The sequence below is a fragment of the Miscanthus floridulus genome, chromosome 2 (assembly GCF_019320115.1).
Source record: "Miscanthus floridulus cultivar M001 chromosome 2, ASM1932011v1, whole genome shotgun sequence".
Lineage (NCBI taxonomy): Eukaryota > Viridiplantae > Streptophyta > Magnoliopsida > Poales > Poaceae > Miscanthus > Miscanthus floridulus.
Window position 1 is genome coordinate 170,200,662 of NC_089581.1, and position 15,690 is coordinate 170,216,351.

Consider the following 15,690-nt stretch of genomic DNA (forward strand, 5'->3'; position numbering starts at 1 on the left):
CCCATCCACTCCCTCAGCCACCCTCGTCGCCCTAGAGCTTCCTCCGCGCGCACCGGCGGCGAGGGGGGCCCCTTCTTCTCCCCGACGTCCCCGTCGGCCGGCGGGCCGGCAGCAGCCGAGTCTGGCGGCGCCCCTGCGCAACCCCCCACCGACTCCCAGTGACACCACCCCTCCCTCTAGGAGCCATCTCAGGTTTTTTTTTCTTTAGTTTTTTAATTGAGTTAGTTTAGATAATGTGGTTATTTATATTATATAGTTTTGTAGTTTGGTAAAGCTTTTTTAGTTATTTAGTGATGTAATTTGGTTAGCTAATTTAGGTAGATATTTATTTAGCTAATTTAGATAGACAGTTAGATAGTTAGGTAATTTAGTTATATAGGTAGTACTTGTAGTAGATGTAGTTAGATAGTTAGGTGGTTTAGATTAGATACTTATTTATTTAGGTAGTCGGAAACTTTTATATGTATGTAATTTAGTTAAACCCGTAATAACGTTGGTGTTGTGCATACCAACTAGATGGACAACGTAGTCACCCTGTATCGTGGAGGAAGTGTGGAGGAAGATGAGTTTGGGAATGTCAGTTTTGCTGAAATGCAAAGGGTGTCAGGGATATTCGATGATCGGCCATTGTTTTCTGAGCTGTTTGGTAGGGCTCGTGATGAGCTTAAATGCAATTCAAATGAAGATGGCATCTTAGTTGAGGGGTACTTCACCATGGCAGGTCAAGGATAATTTTGAGGCGGTTGGTCCCAATCGCATCAGAGGCTCAATGGGACAAATATGTCAAAACTGTCATGAAGAATGAGTTTTAATGTTTGGATTTGGTTGTGCGAAAGTTGTCCAATGATCCCGTCTCTCATGGGTATTCACCCCCTAATGGTCATTCACCCCCTCATGGGTTGTCGCCAGCACCAGAGAATCTGGCATCATCTGAGCCTCTGTTACCCAACCGTGAGGTGGATGTGGAAGATGTGGTTGTGGTGCCCGATGCTCAATCTGTCTCGAATGAGGTTGGTGTATGTCCTTATGTCCGTGCAGAATGTGGGACTGATGATATTATTGATGCCCATTAGAAGATCCCTTTGACCCAGAATCATCCTAGTAAGTGATTTAGTAACACTTTTGCTTTCCTTATTCTTTGTTCATTCCATTTCTTTGTCTCAATGCTATCCATATTTGTGCTTTAAATGCAGGAGACAATCCTGATAATGATGGTTGTGCTCCTGTTCCTCCAACAACCAACGTGGACCTAGGGTTTATGACCTCTAACAGCGTAGATGTTGATATTACGGATGATGAGGAGCCTTATAGCACATCAAGGGTTGTTGATTCTGATGATGACCGCCCAGTTGTAGCTTTGAGCGAACAAGAAATGAAGCTCATCAGACGCTTGTGTCCTGATTGTGATCCACTGGTTCATGAATTCAGCGACCTTAGTCATTCTCAACATGCTTACAGAGAAAGAAGAGATGACGAGCTGCTAGAGGCTCCTGAGGCCGATGACAGCGTGGAAATTCAGAAGGGCATGGTCTTCAAAGACTTGCCCACCTTAAGAAGGTGGCTACAAGAATATTCTGTGAGACATAAGAGACCATTCAAGGTGTGGCACTCCTATGTGGAGCGCCGTTACACAGTGGTGTGTGAGATGACAGATTGTAATTGGAGGGTCTGTGCTCGCAAACAAAAGGCTATAAGAAAATTCAAGATTACCAAAATTGTAGGTCCACACACTTGTGCCCAGACAGATCTAAAACAGAAGCATAGATAGTTGACTTCTACCCTCATTGCTAGAAAGTTATACACAACTTTGAAGGGCCAACCCAACTTGAAGGTCATGACAATTATGGAGATGACTAAGGAGATATTTAAGTATAACATAAAGTATGGGAAAGCATGGAGGGCAAAGCAATGGGCCTGGAATATGATATATGTGGACCGGGAGGAGGGGTACGAGCAGTTGCCTGCAATGTTCAATGCAATGAAAGCAGTAAATCCAAGCATGCATTACGTGTATATCCTAAAACCGAATGAATGAAAGGACAGGAGACAGATATTCTTTCGTGCATTCTAGTGCTTTCCCAGTGCATCGAGGCCTTCAGACACTGTTGTCCAGTGTTATCCATTGATGGTACTTTTCTGTTTGGCGAGTACATGGGCACACTTTTGGTAGCCATTTTGTGTGACACAAACAAATCATTGGTTCCTTTGGATTTTGCTTTGGTGGAGAGGGAGAATAAAGATAGGTGTGGATGGTTCTTGCGACTTGTTAGGATACATGTCGTTGATCCTCATAGGGAGGTTGGTGTCATATCTGATAGACACCAGGGCATACTCAGTGCCGTACAGGAGCAGATTCCGGGATATGCACCTTTGCACCATCGTTGGTGCACTCGACACCTTGCTGAGAATGTACTTCAGAAGGATGGTACGAAGGACAACTTTCCTCTATTCGAGGAGGTTGCTCGCATGCTTGAGGTGCCGTTCTTCGAGGAGAAGTTGGAGCAGCTAAAAACGGCAACAAACACAGAAGGTAAGCAGTGGCTGAGAGGATTGATGAGAGAACCTGAGAAATGGAAAAGAGCCTATGATGATGGTGGATGGAGGTACGAGTTTCAGACTAGCAACATGACAGAGTCATTTAATAGTGTACTCAAGGGTATACGTGCCATGCCCATCAATGCTATTGTATCATTCACCTTTTATAGGCTAGTTTCATGGTTTAACGAGAGACACGTGCAAGCAATGACACTACAGAGTAATAATTAGAAATGGGCACCTAAACCTAAGAAGCATCTTGACAAGGCAAAGGAAAGGGCTGCCACACATGACGTCGATTGCTTTGACCATAGCACCGCCAAGTACCAGGTCACATAAAAGGGGTGGTACAACGTCCGATGGTGAGGACCGGCCATCAAGGAGTTATATTGTGGTACTTAGTAATTTCTCATGTGGATGTGGGAAAATAAGACAGTACCACTTTCCTTGTTCTCATTATGTTGCAGCATCTCAGCATCGCAACTTTTCCTACGAGACTCAGATACCGTGGGAGTTCAGAGTTCTTAGCCTTGTACAGACTTGGTCTCCCCGTTTCGAGCCTTTCCTAGACGAGGGTCAGTGGCCACCTTACACTGGGCCAAAATACATTGCGGATCTAGGTACATGTTAGGACAAATGTGGAACCCGGAAGAGGACGAGGCACAAGATGGTCATGGACCAGGTTTTCGGTAGAACTAGGCGAGGGAGAGCAACCCCCTTTCTTACTGACCCCGAGCAGAACCAATGTGGCAAATGTGGTAGACTTGGGCAAAATTCACGTACATGCCATTGGCCGCTTAGTCAGGTGAAAATAACTAATGTTTCACATGCATGTTTACTAGTACGAAAAAGTTATTTATTTGTTCATATAAAACAAATTTGTACTTTCTCATTATATTTTGTAGGATGGAGCCGTTCCACCTGCTGGAGCCGTACTACGAGGAGAACCACCGAGGACAACTCACCGTGGAGGGGAGGTAACGACCTTACTTTCTGCTTGTTATTTTTTCTCTGCATATGTACTTGTGTTCACGAATTAATCTAATAATTTCTATTCTTTGCAGGAACTGTACCCTCTTCGTCCTCGAATCCACGATAAGTTCGAGGACATACGGTACGATGATAGGTACACTCCTCTCCTTGAGAGGGCTGGACTTGACATTGTATCATTCCAGGTTCGCTGTGGGTTGCCTGTCTTCAACCTCGTGGCGATCTTAGCTCTAGTCGACAGGTACCATAATTATGAACTGATTCACTTCCATTTATATTTTCGGTTGTCGATGTGCATATAACCGTAGTACTTCTTTCTTGTTTTGTAGATGGAGGCTGGAGACTCACAGCTTCCACCTATCTTGCGGTGAGATGACCGTTACTCTTCAGGACACGCAAAAGTTCCTGGGTGTCCGTATAAGTGGCCGCCCAGTTATCGGGCACTGCACTGCTGCTAGTTGGAGAGGTAGAGTGGAGCTCTTCCTTGGAAGAGAGCTTCCTCTAGAGACAACGGGTACCCACTCCTTTGGAGTACTCATTAGTTGGCTGAGGCAGAACTTTGGTCAGTGTCCTGATCATGCAGACGAGCAGACAGTTACCTACTACTTTAGGGCATGGATCATGCACCTTTTTGGTTGTGTTTTGTTTCTCGACGGGACGAGAGACACCGCGTCATGGATGTACCTGCCCTGTCTTATTGACTGGCACACGACAGGGGGCACAACTGGGGTTCCGTAGTGCTGGGGTACTTGTACCGGTAGCTTTGCGAGGCGTGCCGCCGAAGTTCGCCGAACTCTTCATTAGGAAGATGTGTTTACCTGCTTCAGCTTTGGATGTGGTCTCGTCTACCGGTCGGTCAGCCCAAAGTTCTTGATCCGCGTCCCTTGTTCGAGGTGCATGGCCATCGACGTCGGCCGATGTATACCTACCTTTGGGACCAGGTTAAGGGTCCCTTCGCCCGGAGTAAACGCACCCACATTGAGTTCGCGAATGAGCTCGACGCACTCACGCCAGGGCTGGTGAGTTAGATGCATTTCACATACTAATATGTTTTTCCGATGTAAGCACTACTTGACTAAAGAATCAAATGTAGGTTAATTGGGAGCCGTACGACGATGAACAGTATGAGCACATTGGGTTCAACATCATGTGAAAGATGGACGAAGACTTGTACCTGATGCGGTGCCCGTTGATCTAGAAATTGTCTGTGATTGAGTTTGCAATTGATTTAGCTGTACCTAGTTGTAGCGGAGTTTCGACAAACTAATAGCCACCACTGAGATTCTATGATTCAGAGCCTCACTGTATGATCATATCCAGGGGTATTTTTTATGATCATGTGCAGACTATTCCAACAGGCAAGTTGCAATTGACATCACACTTGCCTGTTGGTCTCCATAGCCCTAATGCTCAGAGAAACTTGCCTGTTGATTTTGAATAGTTGTTGTTTGTAGTAATCTTAAGATATCCTGTTTTTGTCTCATTATATAATCAACTAATCTTAATATGTTTTTGTCTTTTTCTGTACTTATGGATGTGAGGGTCACTTTCAACTAGTTATACTGTCTGCTCTCCAATTTTGTTAGGATATCCTGATGAAGCCTATAAGTTTGCATTTTCATTTCTGTCAACCTACGGAAACGATGGTCGTAAACAAAAGAAGGAGACGGACTTTGAGACCTTGCACCGTGACTACATCGATTGCTGGGAAAACTTTCATAAGAACTTGTATGAGAATGATCAGCCCCACACGAATGAGAACTTTAGAGCGTACCTATCTTGGTACAGACGGGCAACAAGGACCAAGCTTAAGGTGTAATGGACTCAAACAGACTATGCCGACATTGAGTCCTCCGACGATGAACAAACGTCTTACGACCTTGCGACGAGGGCCGTGACACAGGTGGAGCCTGCACCAATCCTGGACCGAGTGGTAATGTCAACTATAACCCCATCATTTAAATACCATTGCAACTGGCATGCATAATGATGCACATACTAAGATTTATATGTTACATCCATCACTTTACATAAACAAGAAACATCAAATCCATATCACAAGTAAATTTATTTTGTACTTACACTAAGACGAACCAACTCATCCACATGACAGAGATGACCCCCCGAACCCAGTTACCAGACCGAGACACTGATAGCCGTTGGCTAAAATGGCTTCCTGAGTATTGAAGTATCATAAATCAAGGGCTATAAATTCATCATTTTTGTAACCTGAATGCACATAATAGATGTATGGCAGAATCAAGCACATGTAAATCTGTTTGAGATCATGAGGAGCCATTGAACAATTTGAAAATAACATGTAGGTCCATTCAAATGCAAGCCACTATAGATATTGACGAGGAGGCTAATGGGCAGTTGAGTAAGAAACTGCCTATGCAAATGAAGCAAAAAATTTCAACTTACTATGAAAGCATAAACTATGCTGTGTGATTTTTTCTAATACATTGTAAAGATTGACAAAATTTCAACTTACCTTGTAGAGATTCCACAATAGAAATTTATTCTCTTGCCAAAGAATGAAAATCTGGGTAGTGCAAAATATCTGAAAGTGGTAAACAAACAAAATTATTCGCTTGAGAACCAGAAGAGCGGATCAGAAGAAAATGTGAACAAATACATGAAACAGGATTTAAGAGAGTACTTGGTACCAAATTTGAAACGAGAACTACAAAACGCCATGCAAAAGAAGAGTAAAATCATAGAGGGAACCAAGGAGACAGCTAACAAAAAAAAAATGAAGAAAAAACTCTTCCCTTCACTGATCTCCAATAGGAACTAGGCCAACGCACTGGGTCAGCATCACTCACTTCTGTTATTGTCCCCATGTACCTGCAATTATTTAATACCTTATTTATGAGTTTCTTTCGTAATTCTTGGACATAAAATTGCAAGTCTCATGGACATATATTCTTTTGCCAAGAATCAGAAGGAAATTTTGGTACTGCAGCCTCACCTAGGGACACTAGATTCCTCAGTCTCAAACAACATCCTGAATCGCATCCCAACTGATATCCGCGTGTGAAAAACAGCCTTGATGTATTTCGAAAGGGATATAACAAATTTTGACGGACTTGCCCTGCAAGCACATTTTCCGAATCTAGCGGAACATAGGAAACATATAATTGTCATTTGCTAATCAAACAGTTCAAATTACCTAGGATTATAGAAAATTGTGAAGCGGCTGTTTGTTGCAGCAGCATGCTGCAAGGAGCCCAATGTGCATGCTGTCACTTGAAAGAACAGAAGACGGCATCACAGTCCGTGGACGGCTGGCGCGTCTGATTCCAAGCAAAAGCTGTTTTTTTTCTCATTCCTAAATTAGTGGGGAAAGGGTAAGTCCTACTCATCAGAATTTTTTTCGTGGTGCAGCATTGAAACAATGGAACAAACCATATGAATAGCACAGAATCTCCAGCAACAAGTCTCTTAGCACTGACAAACACACTCCAGCCAGTGGTCAGCAGGTGTCTTTTGGGCTGGCCTGTGAAAAGAAGCCTATTTTAGTGAAAAGATGGCAACATTGATGTTAAATCATTCAATCTGTCAGCAACAACCGAAGAGCTGGCAGCCCCATTTCACAATCAGTATACTTTTCGACTGGATTGACTTATAAGCTATGGCTGAAAGTACTATTGACTAATTTGGTGTGGAAGAAAAATAATGTTGGCTGTCTGATAAGCCAAGTCAAATACAGACAGTTACAGGCTGCGAACAAGCTGATAGCAGATGGGTCCTCATTCATGAATGCCACTGACGCTTGTAATCAAACTTTAGCATTTACTGGGATACTAAGTATGTTCTGGACTGATAAATCAACCGCAAACAAACGAAAATACTGTAGGTAATTGGCAACAGCAAATAACAGGTGGTACAGTGTCCACTTATTTTGCTTGTAGTTATGCTAGGTATTATGAGGAGGTACACCTACCTAGGTTTTAAGCGCATTAATATTTGTTTTTTGCAGGGCAATGTGCTGAAGCAATATGTGATTAAGATCGAACGGTTTTTAAGGACAGGCATGGATGACTACACACTAAACAGCTTTCTTGGAGTAAGTCGACACTAGCCCTCTTGTTATTTTATGCTTAAGTAAGTTATTTGAGCTAGTGGTTTTCTACTTAATATCTCACTGCTCAAGTATGACATCTAGCATAACAGAGGTAGTATGGTGATGATATGGCATTCATTTGAATAATAACTTATCTGTATGCACTCAACAGCTTACTAATTGCATCTTTGCATGATAGAGGCTAGCACGTAGGCTGCGGCGTGCTGCAGCTCGTTGTGGTTGTGGTACTAGCGCTGCGATAGACGTACACGGGCCACACGCACGACAATGGGACACACCTGTAGGCCTTGGTACTTTTTCTCACGGAGGTACTAGCGCTGCGACTGTGGACACTTTCCAAGGCCACAGAGACAAGGAAGACGCCGAGGAGGCTGAGGAGCGTGGTTATGATGAGCTTGCCGAGTCTCAGCTCCAGGACGCTCCTTCGACAGAGCCTACGCAGGTTGAAGGAACGAGACGACGCCGTCCGCCTTGCAAGTACACTCTAGACACCGGCGCTCTTGGCCACAAGGTTAAGGGTAAGACTAGGAGGCAGTGACGACGACGTGTAGGTTAAGACTATGCTACCAACTTAGATTCAATGCCACAACTATTTGGGCTGCATAAACTTTGCTTATTTTGCATGTGTGGAGATTTGAAAAGTATGTAGTTACTTTTCGATGACTATTTGGGACTGTATGGATATTATGGACTATGCAGGACATGTTATGTTGATTGTGATGTTCGATGTGGTTGTATTGTGCTCTTTAGAAGATTAAATGTTTGGATTATATAATGATGTCTCTGTTTATAACTATGGATGTTCCTGAAACAAGGGAAACTCTTGTGATTTTTTTTCGTGAATTATTAATTATACTACACTGCTAAAAAGGAACAAATGTAGTACACAGATTAAATGTAAATTCATTAGAACTTGTATAGTCCAATCGTATCGTACAAACGCTTTGCAGATAAATCTAGACTTTTCAGTAACAGTGAACGAATCTAGGCTTTTCAGACAATCAAAATAGACTTTTCAGTTATAAGGACGAGGAGTACGATGACAGCATGTGTATTCCGGAAGAATTGTACAGAGGAATGGCGGTTTGCTCAAGATAGGAAGGCATGTAAGGAAGCACAACTCCATTCCATCTCCACCATCCATCTTATGACTGTTTGATCCAAGGGCTGAGGTGAAGAGGCACACGGATCGCTGACATGGCACATTGAGAGGCCTCCATTCCTCCTCTTAACCTATAAATAACCCCTCACTCCCTCTCATTCACACACACAACAAGGAAGAAGAGCACTTCTCAGTATTTTCTTTCGTTGCAGTACCAATGTCTGGAGGGTCGTTCAGATGGAGAGGAAAGGGGAAGGGAACTACCATTATGTGGGAGGGTTCTCTTGATCCCAATTTCTTTGAGGAAGCTCTTTATGAGAGGTTCCCAATTAAGAGCAAAAGTGATTTCACTAAAGAGGCACCACGGAGAGGATACGACGAATGAAAAGAAGAGTGGTCAAAATGTATGCATGGTGAGGACTGCCTAGTGTAGATATTCACTGAGGAAATAGATGGAGGTCGTCATTTCTTCAAATGCCTGTGAGCATGGGTAATTACTATTACTATTTGTTTCTTCAATATGTCTTCTTCTATACAACTTACATGACATACTTATTATAGTTTTTCTTGGCCGAAGAAAACTGTGGGTTCACTAGGTGGGTCGATCCTCGACCTATTTATCCATATGCAGAGTACATCTACTACCTACAGAACCGTATCTTCGATCTAGAAAGAGAAGTTAGCAGTGGTTATAAGGACGACAACAACAATGGTGCCAGTTCATAGGAGGCACTCTGCAATGATCCATATTACACCTGCCCTAATCACACGAACAAGGGTCCTCCGCCACCACCCCCGCCACCACCACCAACAACAATGGGAGGATACTATGGAGAATGTGCAACACAATTTGCTATGTGGCCACACTACTAGGATAAACCAATCTTTTTACAGGCCACATCCATGGGTTTGTTTTTTTGGTTTAATCACCTAAGGCATGTTAGAGTTAGTCCAAGGAAATATGTACCCTTGTTTGGCATATGTTCTCACATGACATTTCATGTGCTTGTTGTTCGCTTCAATTACCTAAGGCATGTTAGGTTTAGTCTAGGACCTCTATACCCTAGTTTGGTACATGTTATCACATGCAATTTCATGTGTTGTGTGTGTTGAATTAGGTAATCCACTACATCGTTACGTTTTATTTGCACTGCGTGAGCTTGTTTCACAACCTATGCAATATTAAACTCAATATTCTGACAACAAATAATAAAACCAACAACACTATGAAAGGTCCAATAATAAAGCACATTAATCAACATAACAACATTTGAAGTACATGACAACAAACTAAATAACACAGAATATGCCCTTGGTATGTCCATACTTAAAGTGCATTACATGACAACACAATGCAAAGTGCAAGATTATACAACATTGTTCATGAATAAACCATAGAACTAGCAAGTCATGAAGACTACTGAGTGTAACGTGGCCACTTTCCCTTCCTCTGGGCATTGGGATTCCTCTCCATCGCTGCCTTTGCTCGAAGCGCACACTCAAGCTTCCTCTCCCTCTCCTCCCTGTACAAAGCAACACGTCTCCTTTCCTCCTCTTCCTTATGTTCCTTTTCTAGAGCCTCCTCTCTGCGTCTCTTCTCCATCATCTCTTGTCCTCTGCCTCACCATAACAGTTCTGCATCCACTCCTTGTCTTCTACTTTGATCTTAGTATCGATCCACTGCTCAAAATCATAGAGCGGTGGAGAGATTTACAACAAAAGCAATTGTTACAAAATAAATAAATTATGTAAGACTTCATTTGACACAAAATAAATATTAAACAATATCAATTTATCACCATCTTGTTAATACGGCGCTGACGAAGTGTAGGCTCAAACGCAAAATTGACACACATCCAATACCTCTTCCTATACATGTCCTCTTCATTGGACTTGGCTACCTTGCAAGGATCACCGCAAAAGCACATGGGCACTGGAACACCACTAGGCAGAGGCAACGGGTCGAAGGCATTTTCAGTCATCCAGCCATAACTACAATTGAACCAAATTTGTTCTAAGAACCGAAAGCAATGAGCATTAAACCCTAAACCTAGGGGTTTTCTATTTGTTGCGCATAAATGAAAACATAATATAACACAATGATAAGAGATTTTCTTGGCTTAGTAGCTTTATCACGCCTTGGCATGCTACCGTTACATAATACAAAAAATAAAAAATCACTTCAAACATTAGGTAATAACGTATCTAGGGTTACAAAATAGACGTAATATATACCAAATCAATGCATAAAAATGATAAGGGGAGAGAGGATATCTTGCTTGCAAAGATGTATGGATCAAATCAAAGTATCCAAGGTCAAATTCGTCGATTCAAGAGATTGGATGGGTTAGGGAGAGGAAGAAACTGAGAGGGGGGAGAAAGAAATGAGAGCAGCCTCGGTAAGGGAAACTTGACCGTGGCTTTTGAATCCATGCTTGGTGCCAGAATACATGGTGCCGAGGTACTGGCCACGTCAGCGCCTCCTAGGATGCCCTGTTGTGCATGGATAGGCACCTTGGAGCCAAGATCTGTGGCGTCAAGACGTGTTAGCTCTATGCCATGAGTCCTGATGCCGACCCCAAGGTCCAAATATGAGTTTACATCTCCCAAGGGCCAAACATAAATTTTCTTAAAAAAGGGCCAAATTAAAAAAATGGGCAGGTGGATGGATGGATTGATCTCAGACACGAATGCATGGAGGATTGACGGATTTGGATGCCAAATTTTTTACATTTTGGCCTTTTTTTTGAAAGTTTCTCACAAATAGACCCCTAGCGGAAAGAATTCAGAAAATAGACCCTTAACTCGGCGCCATTGTTGCTGGCACCGAACTAACATGTCTCGGCGCCAGTGTCTCTGGCGCCGAGCTCCTGGGCACGGTAGATGACATGACACTGAGCTCGACGCTAGTCACTCTAGCGCCGAGCTCGGCATCATAGATCTTGGCGTCGAGCTCGGCGCCAGAGTGACTGGCGCTGAGTCTTTAATACCTATGGCCCGTGCCTCTCTTCATCTCTTCCTCTCCCTCTCTCACCCTAGGATAGCTGAGCTCCACGCCACCGCCACCGTCGCTGCCCGCGCCCTTCGTCCACCGACCGCCCTCACCCACGCCGCGCTCGTGCCCGCTCCCACGCTCGAGCCCACGCCGTGCCAACGCCCGCGCCGGTCAGCACCACGCCGCACCACGCCACCGCGGTAGCTTGCGCGCCTTGAGCTCTACGGTAGCCCTAAGGCAGCCCCATGCCATGCCCCAGCGGATGTTCCGCACCTCGCCTTGCCGCCCTCCACCACCGCCCTCGGCCACGGCCGCCGTGCCTCCTACGCTCATCAAGTCGGACTCACCGTGCGGAGCCCCGGGCATCCCGCGCCCGCTGCGCACCACCGCTGTCATTGGCCGTGCCACCGCCGACCTCGCCACCTACAGTGGCCGGCTGTGCCACCGTTGGCCTGACCCATGCCCTTCGTCCGCTGCGACTCCGTCGACGTTCGCGGATCAGTCGTTGGAACGGTAAAAATTATGAATATGGAATGTACCTACTTAGTTGGTATTTGTTATTTACTAGTTTATGTGATGACTCAGGTAGTTGATTTAGTTAGTGATATAGTGATATATATATGTCGATAGATGGAAACATAGATACATAGGTATATAGATATAGTTAGATAGCTACTTAGATATGTAGTTAACTACATATGATCTAGCTATTTAGTGAGTACATTATATATACGTAGTTGTTACCTTATTTACTTAGTTTGTAGTTAGAAAGTATTTGTTAGGTACTATCTATCGTCTAATTTGGACTAAATGACATGTGTTTCATTACGTGTTCGAATTAGATGGACAACTTAGTTACCATATATCATGGAGGCACCGTTGAAAGCGATCGCTATGGATATGTTGAGTTTGTTGACATACAAAGCGTGCCTGTGCCATTTAATGATAGGTCTTTATTTAGTGAGATGGTTGCAAGGGCTCGGGAGGAGCTGCATTGCCTTGGAGATGATGTCATTGCAGTTGATGGTGTACTGCACCTAGGTTCTCCTCCTAACATATTCATACGAATGATCTCAATTAGTTGTGTGGATCAGTGGGAGAACTATGTGAGATTGGCTATGAAGAGCCAGCTGCAATGTTTGGACGTGGTTGTGCACTTGTGCGTTGGGTGTTAGTCGATCCCATCCCTCATGGGTTTACCCCAGCAATGGATCATCAGGCACACATCGACCCTCCCATTTCAGAACCTTATCTGCATGTGGAGATTGCACCTACAGTTCCTGATGCTCAATCTGCCCCCAATGCGGTAGTTGAAGATGGTTGTCAGACTCATGTTTCCATGGCAGATCCTCCTTATGAGATCCCTTTGACACAGACTCATGTTTCCATGGCAGATCCTCCTTATAAGATGGTTGTCAGACTCATGTTTCCATGTCAGACTCATGTTTTTGGGAGCTTACCCTATTCCTTACATCTATTTCTTTCATTCTTTCCTCATTTCTCTACTGATGTTGTAGGAGACATTCCTGAGAATGTGGATGTACCCCCTGTTGCTGTGCAAATACACTTTGGAGATGGATTTTGTGGCTCCAATAGTGTTGAAATTATGCATGATTCGGAGCCATATGAGATGGCTAGGGCTCTTGATTCTGATGATGATTGCCCTGTTGGAGAGCTGACGGAGAGTGATGTTGAGATGATGAGGCGTATCTTTCCTAGCCGCCGTGATCCTAGAGTTCACGAGTTCAGCGATCTTACTTATTCTGATCAGGTGTTTACAGAAGGATGTGATGATGAGCTCCTAGAAGCTCCTAAGGCCGGTCCTAACATGGTAATTGAGAATGGGAGGGTGTTCAATGACCTCCCTTCTTTGAAGAGGTGGTTGTAGGCTTTTGTAGTGATATAAAAGAGGCCTTATAGGGTATTACATTCATATACAAAGCGCCATTACACAGTTGTGTGTGACAAGGAACGCTACCCATGGAGGGTTTGTGCAAGAAAGCAACAGGTAACTGAAAAATAGAAGATCACAAAAGTTGTCAGGCCACACAACTATGCTGACCATGAGCTGATACTGAGGCATCGACAGTTGACATCTACCTTCATTGCCAAGCTGTTGATGAGAATTTTATAGGGAGAACCCAACATGAAGGTGAGGACAATTATCAGGACTATTGGGGCGTTGTATGGAGGATATGTGATAACTTATGGTAAAGCATAGAGGGCTAAGCAGCGAGCGTGGAAGATGATATATGGGGACTAGGAGGATAGGTATGAGCAGCTACCAGTTCTTTTTAATGCAATCAAAGCGGTGAATCCAGGCATGCATTATGAGTACATCCCAAAACCTAATGCATAGAAGGATGGGAGGCAGATATTCTTCCGTGCCTTCTGGTGCTTCCCTCATTATGTCGAGGCCTTTAGGCACTGTCGTCCTATCTTCTCCATTGATGGTACATTCTTAATTAGCAAATACCAGGGCACACTTCTTATAGCCATATCCTATGACGCAAATAACAGGTTGGTTCCTTTGGCATTTGCTTTGGTTGAGAAGAAGAACAATGACAGTTGGGGATGGTTCTTGAGGCTAGTTCGGATACACATGGTTGGGCCTGGCAGGGAGGTTGGCATCATATCTGATAGGCACCAGGGCATACTTAATGTCGTGCGAGAGCAGATAGAGGGGTATACACCTTTGCACCATCGTTGGTGTACTCGACACCTTGCCGAGAATCTACTCCGGAAGAATGGTGTGAAGGGTAACTTTGATTTGTTCTAGGAGGCTGCTCGATAGCTTGAGGATAAGTACTTTCTGGAAAAATTGGAGCAGGTCAGAACCGCATCAAATGCAGAAGGTAGACAATGGATCACAGGTTTGATGAGGGATTTGGAGAAATGGACAAAAGCTCATGACGCCGGTGGATGGAGGTATGAGTTTCAGTGCAGCAATATGGTGGAGTCATTCAATAAGTTGCTATTGGAGATACGTGGTATGCTCGTGAATACAATCGTTCAATTCACCATCTATAAGCTTGTTGCTTGGTTCAACGATAGACACGTTCATGCATTGCAGTTGTGGAGTGATGGAGAGATATGGGCACCGAAACCAAAGGCACACCTAGAGAAGGCAAGAGAAAGGACTAGCACACATGAGGTTACATGCTTTGACCATGCCACATGGACTTATCAGGTCGAGCATAGGGGCGGTACAACGTCCGATGGCGAGGTCCGAGAGTCGAGGATACATGTGGTTGTCCTCTAAGATTTTAAGTGCACTTATGGTAAACCAAGGTAGTACCACTTTCTATGTTCTCATTTAGTGGCAGTAGCTAGGCATCGCAACTATAATATCAAGAGGAGGATACCTCACAAGTTTAGTGTCGACATGCTTGTGCACACATGGAGCCCCGCTTCGTGCCTTTCTGGGACCCTAGACAGTGGCCTCCATATGATGGGCCGAAGTACATTGCGGACTCAGCTTACCATTGGAATAAGCGTGGATCAAGGCAGAGGACAAGGCACTGGATGGTTATGGATTAGATACCTAAAAGAATGAGGCATGGGAGAGAAACTCCATTTGTTACTGACCCCGAGTAGTACAAGTGCGGCAAGTGCGATAGACTTGGCCACAATTCACGAAGTTGCCATTGGTAGATTAGTGAGGTGGGACTATTGGTTGATTTTATTATTTTATATTTGTCGTATTCATTTAATTATTTATGCATGTCTCAATTTATGCTTGTATTTGTGTCAATTACTTATACATTTCTAAGTTCATTTCTCATTGTCTATTGAAATTCTAATTCATTCACTTTTTTCTAGGATGGAGCAATTCCACCTACTCGACCCGACGTACGAGGCGACCCACCGAGGACGTCTCATAGCACTGGGGCAGGTAATAATCTTTAAGTTTTGTTCAAAATTTGGTGAGCGTACATGTGTTCGTGAAGTAATAGGAGACTATATTTTATTCGATGC

The 15,690-nt window shown here is 43.9% G+C and overlaps 1 pseudogene; it reads left to right on the plus strand.

The window, feature by feature from the left end:
- Nucleotides 1–1,162: 1,162 nt before the first annotated feature.
- Nucleotides 1,163–5,344, plus strand: LOC136537431 (uncharacterized; annotated as a pseudogene).
- The last annotated feature ends 10,346 nt before the right edge of the window (nucleotides 5,345–15,690 follow it).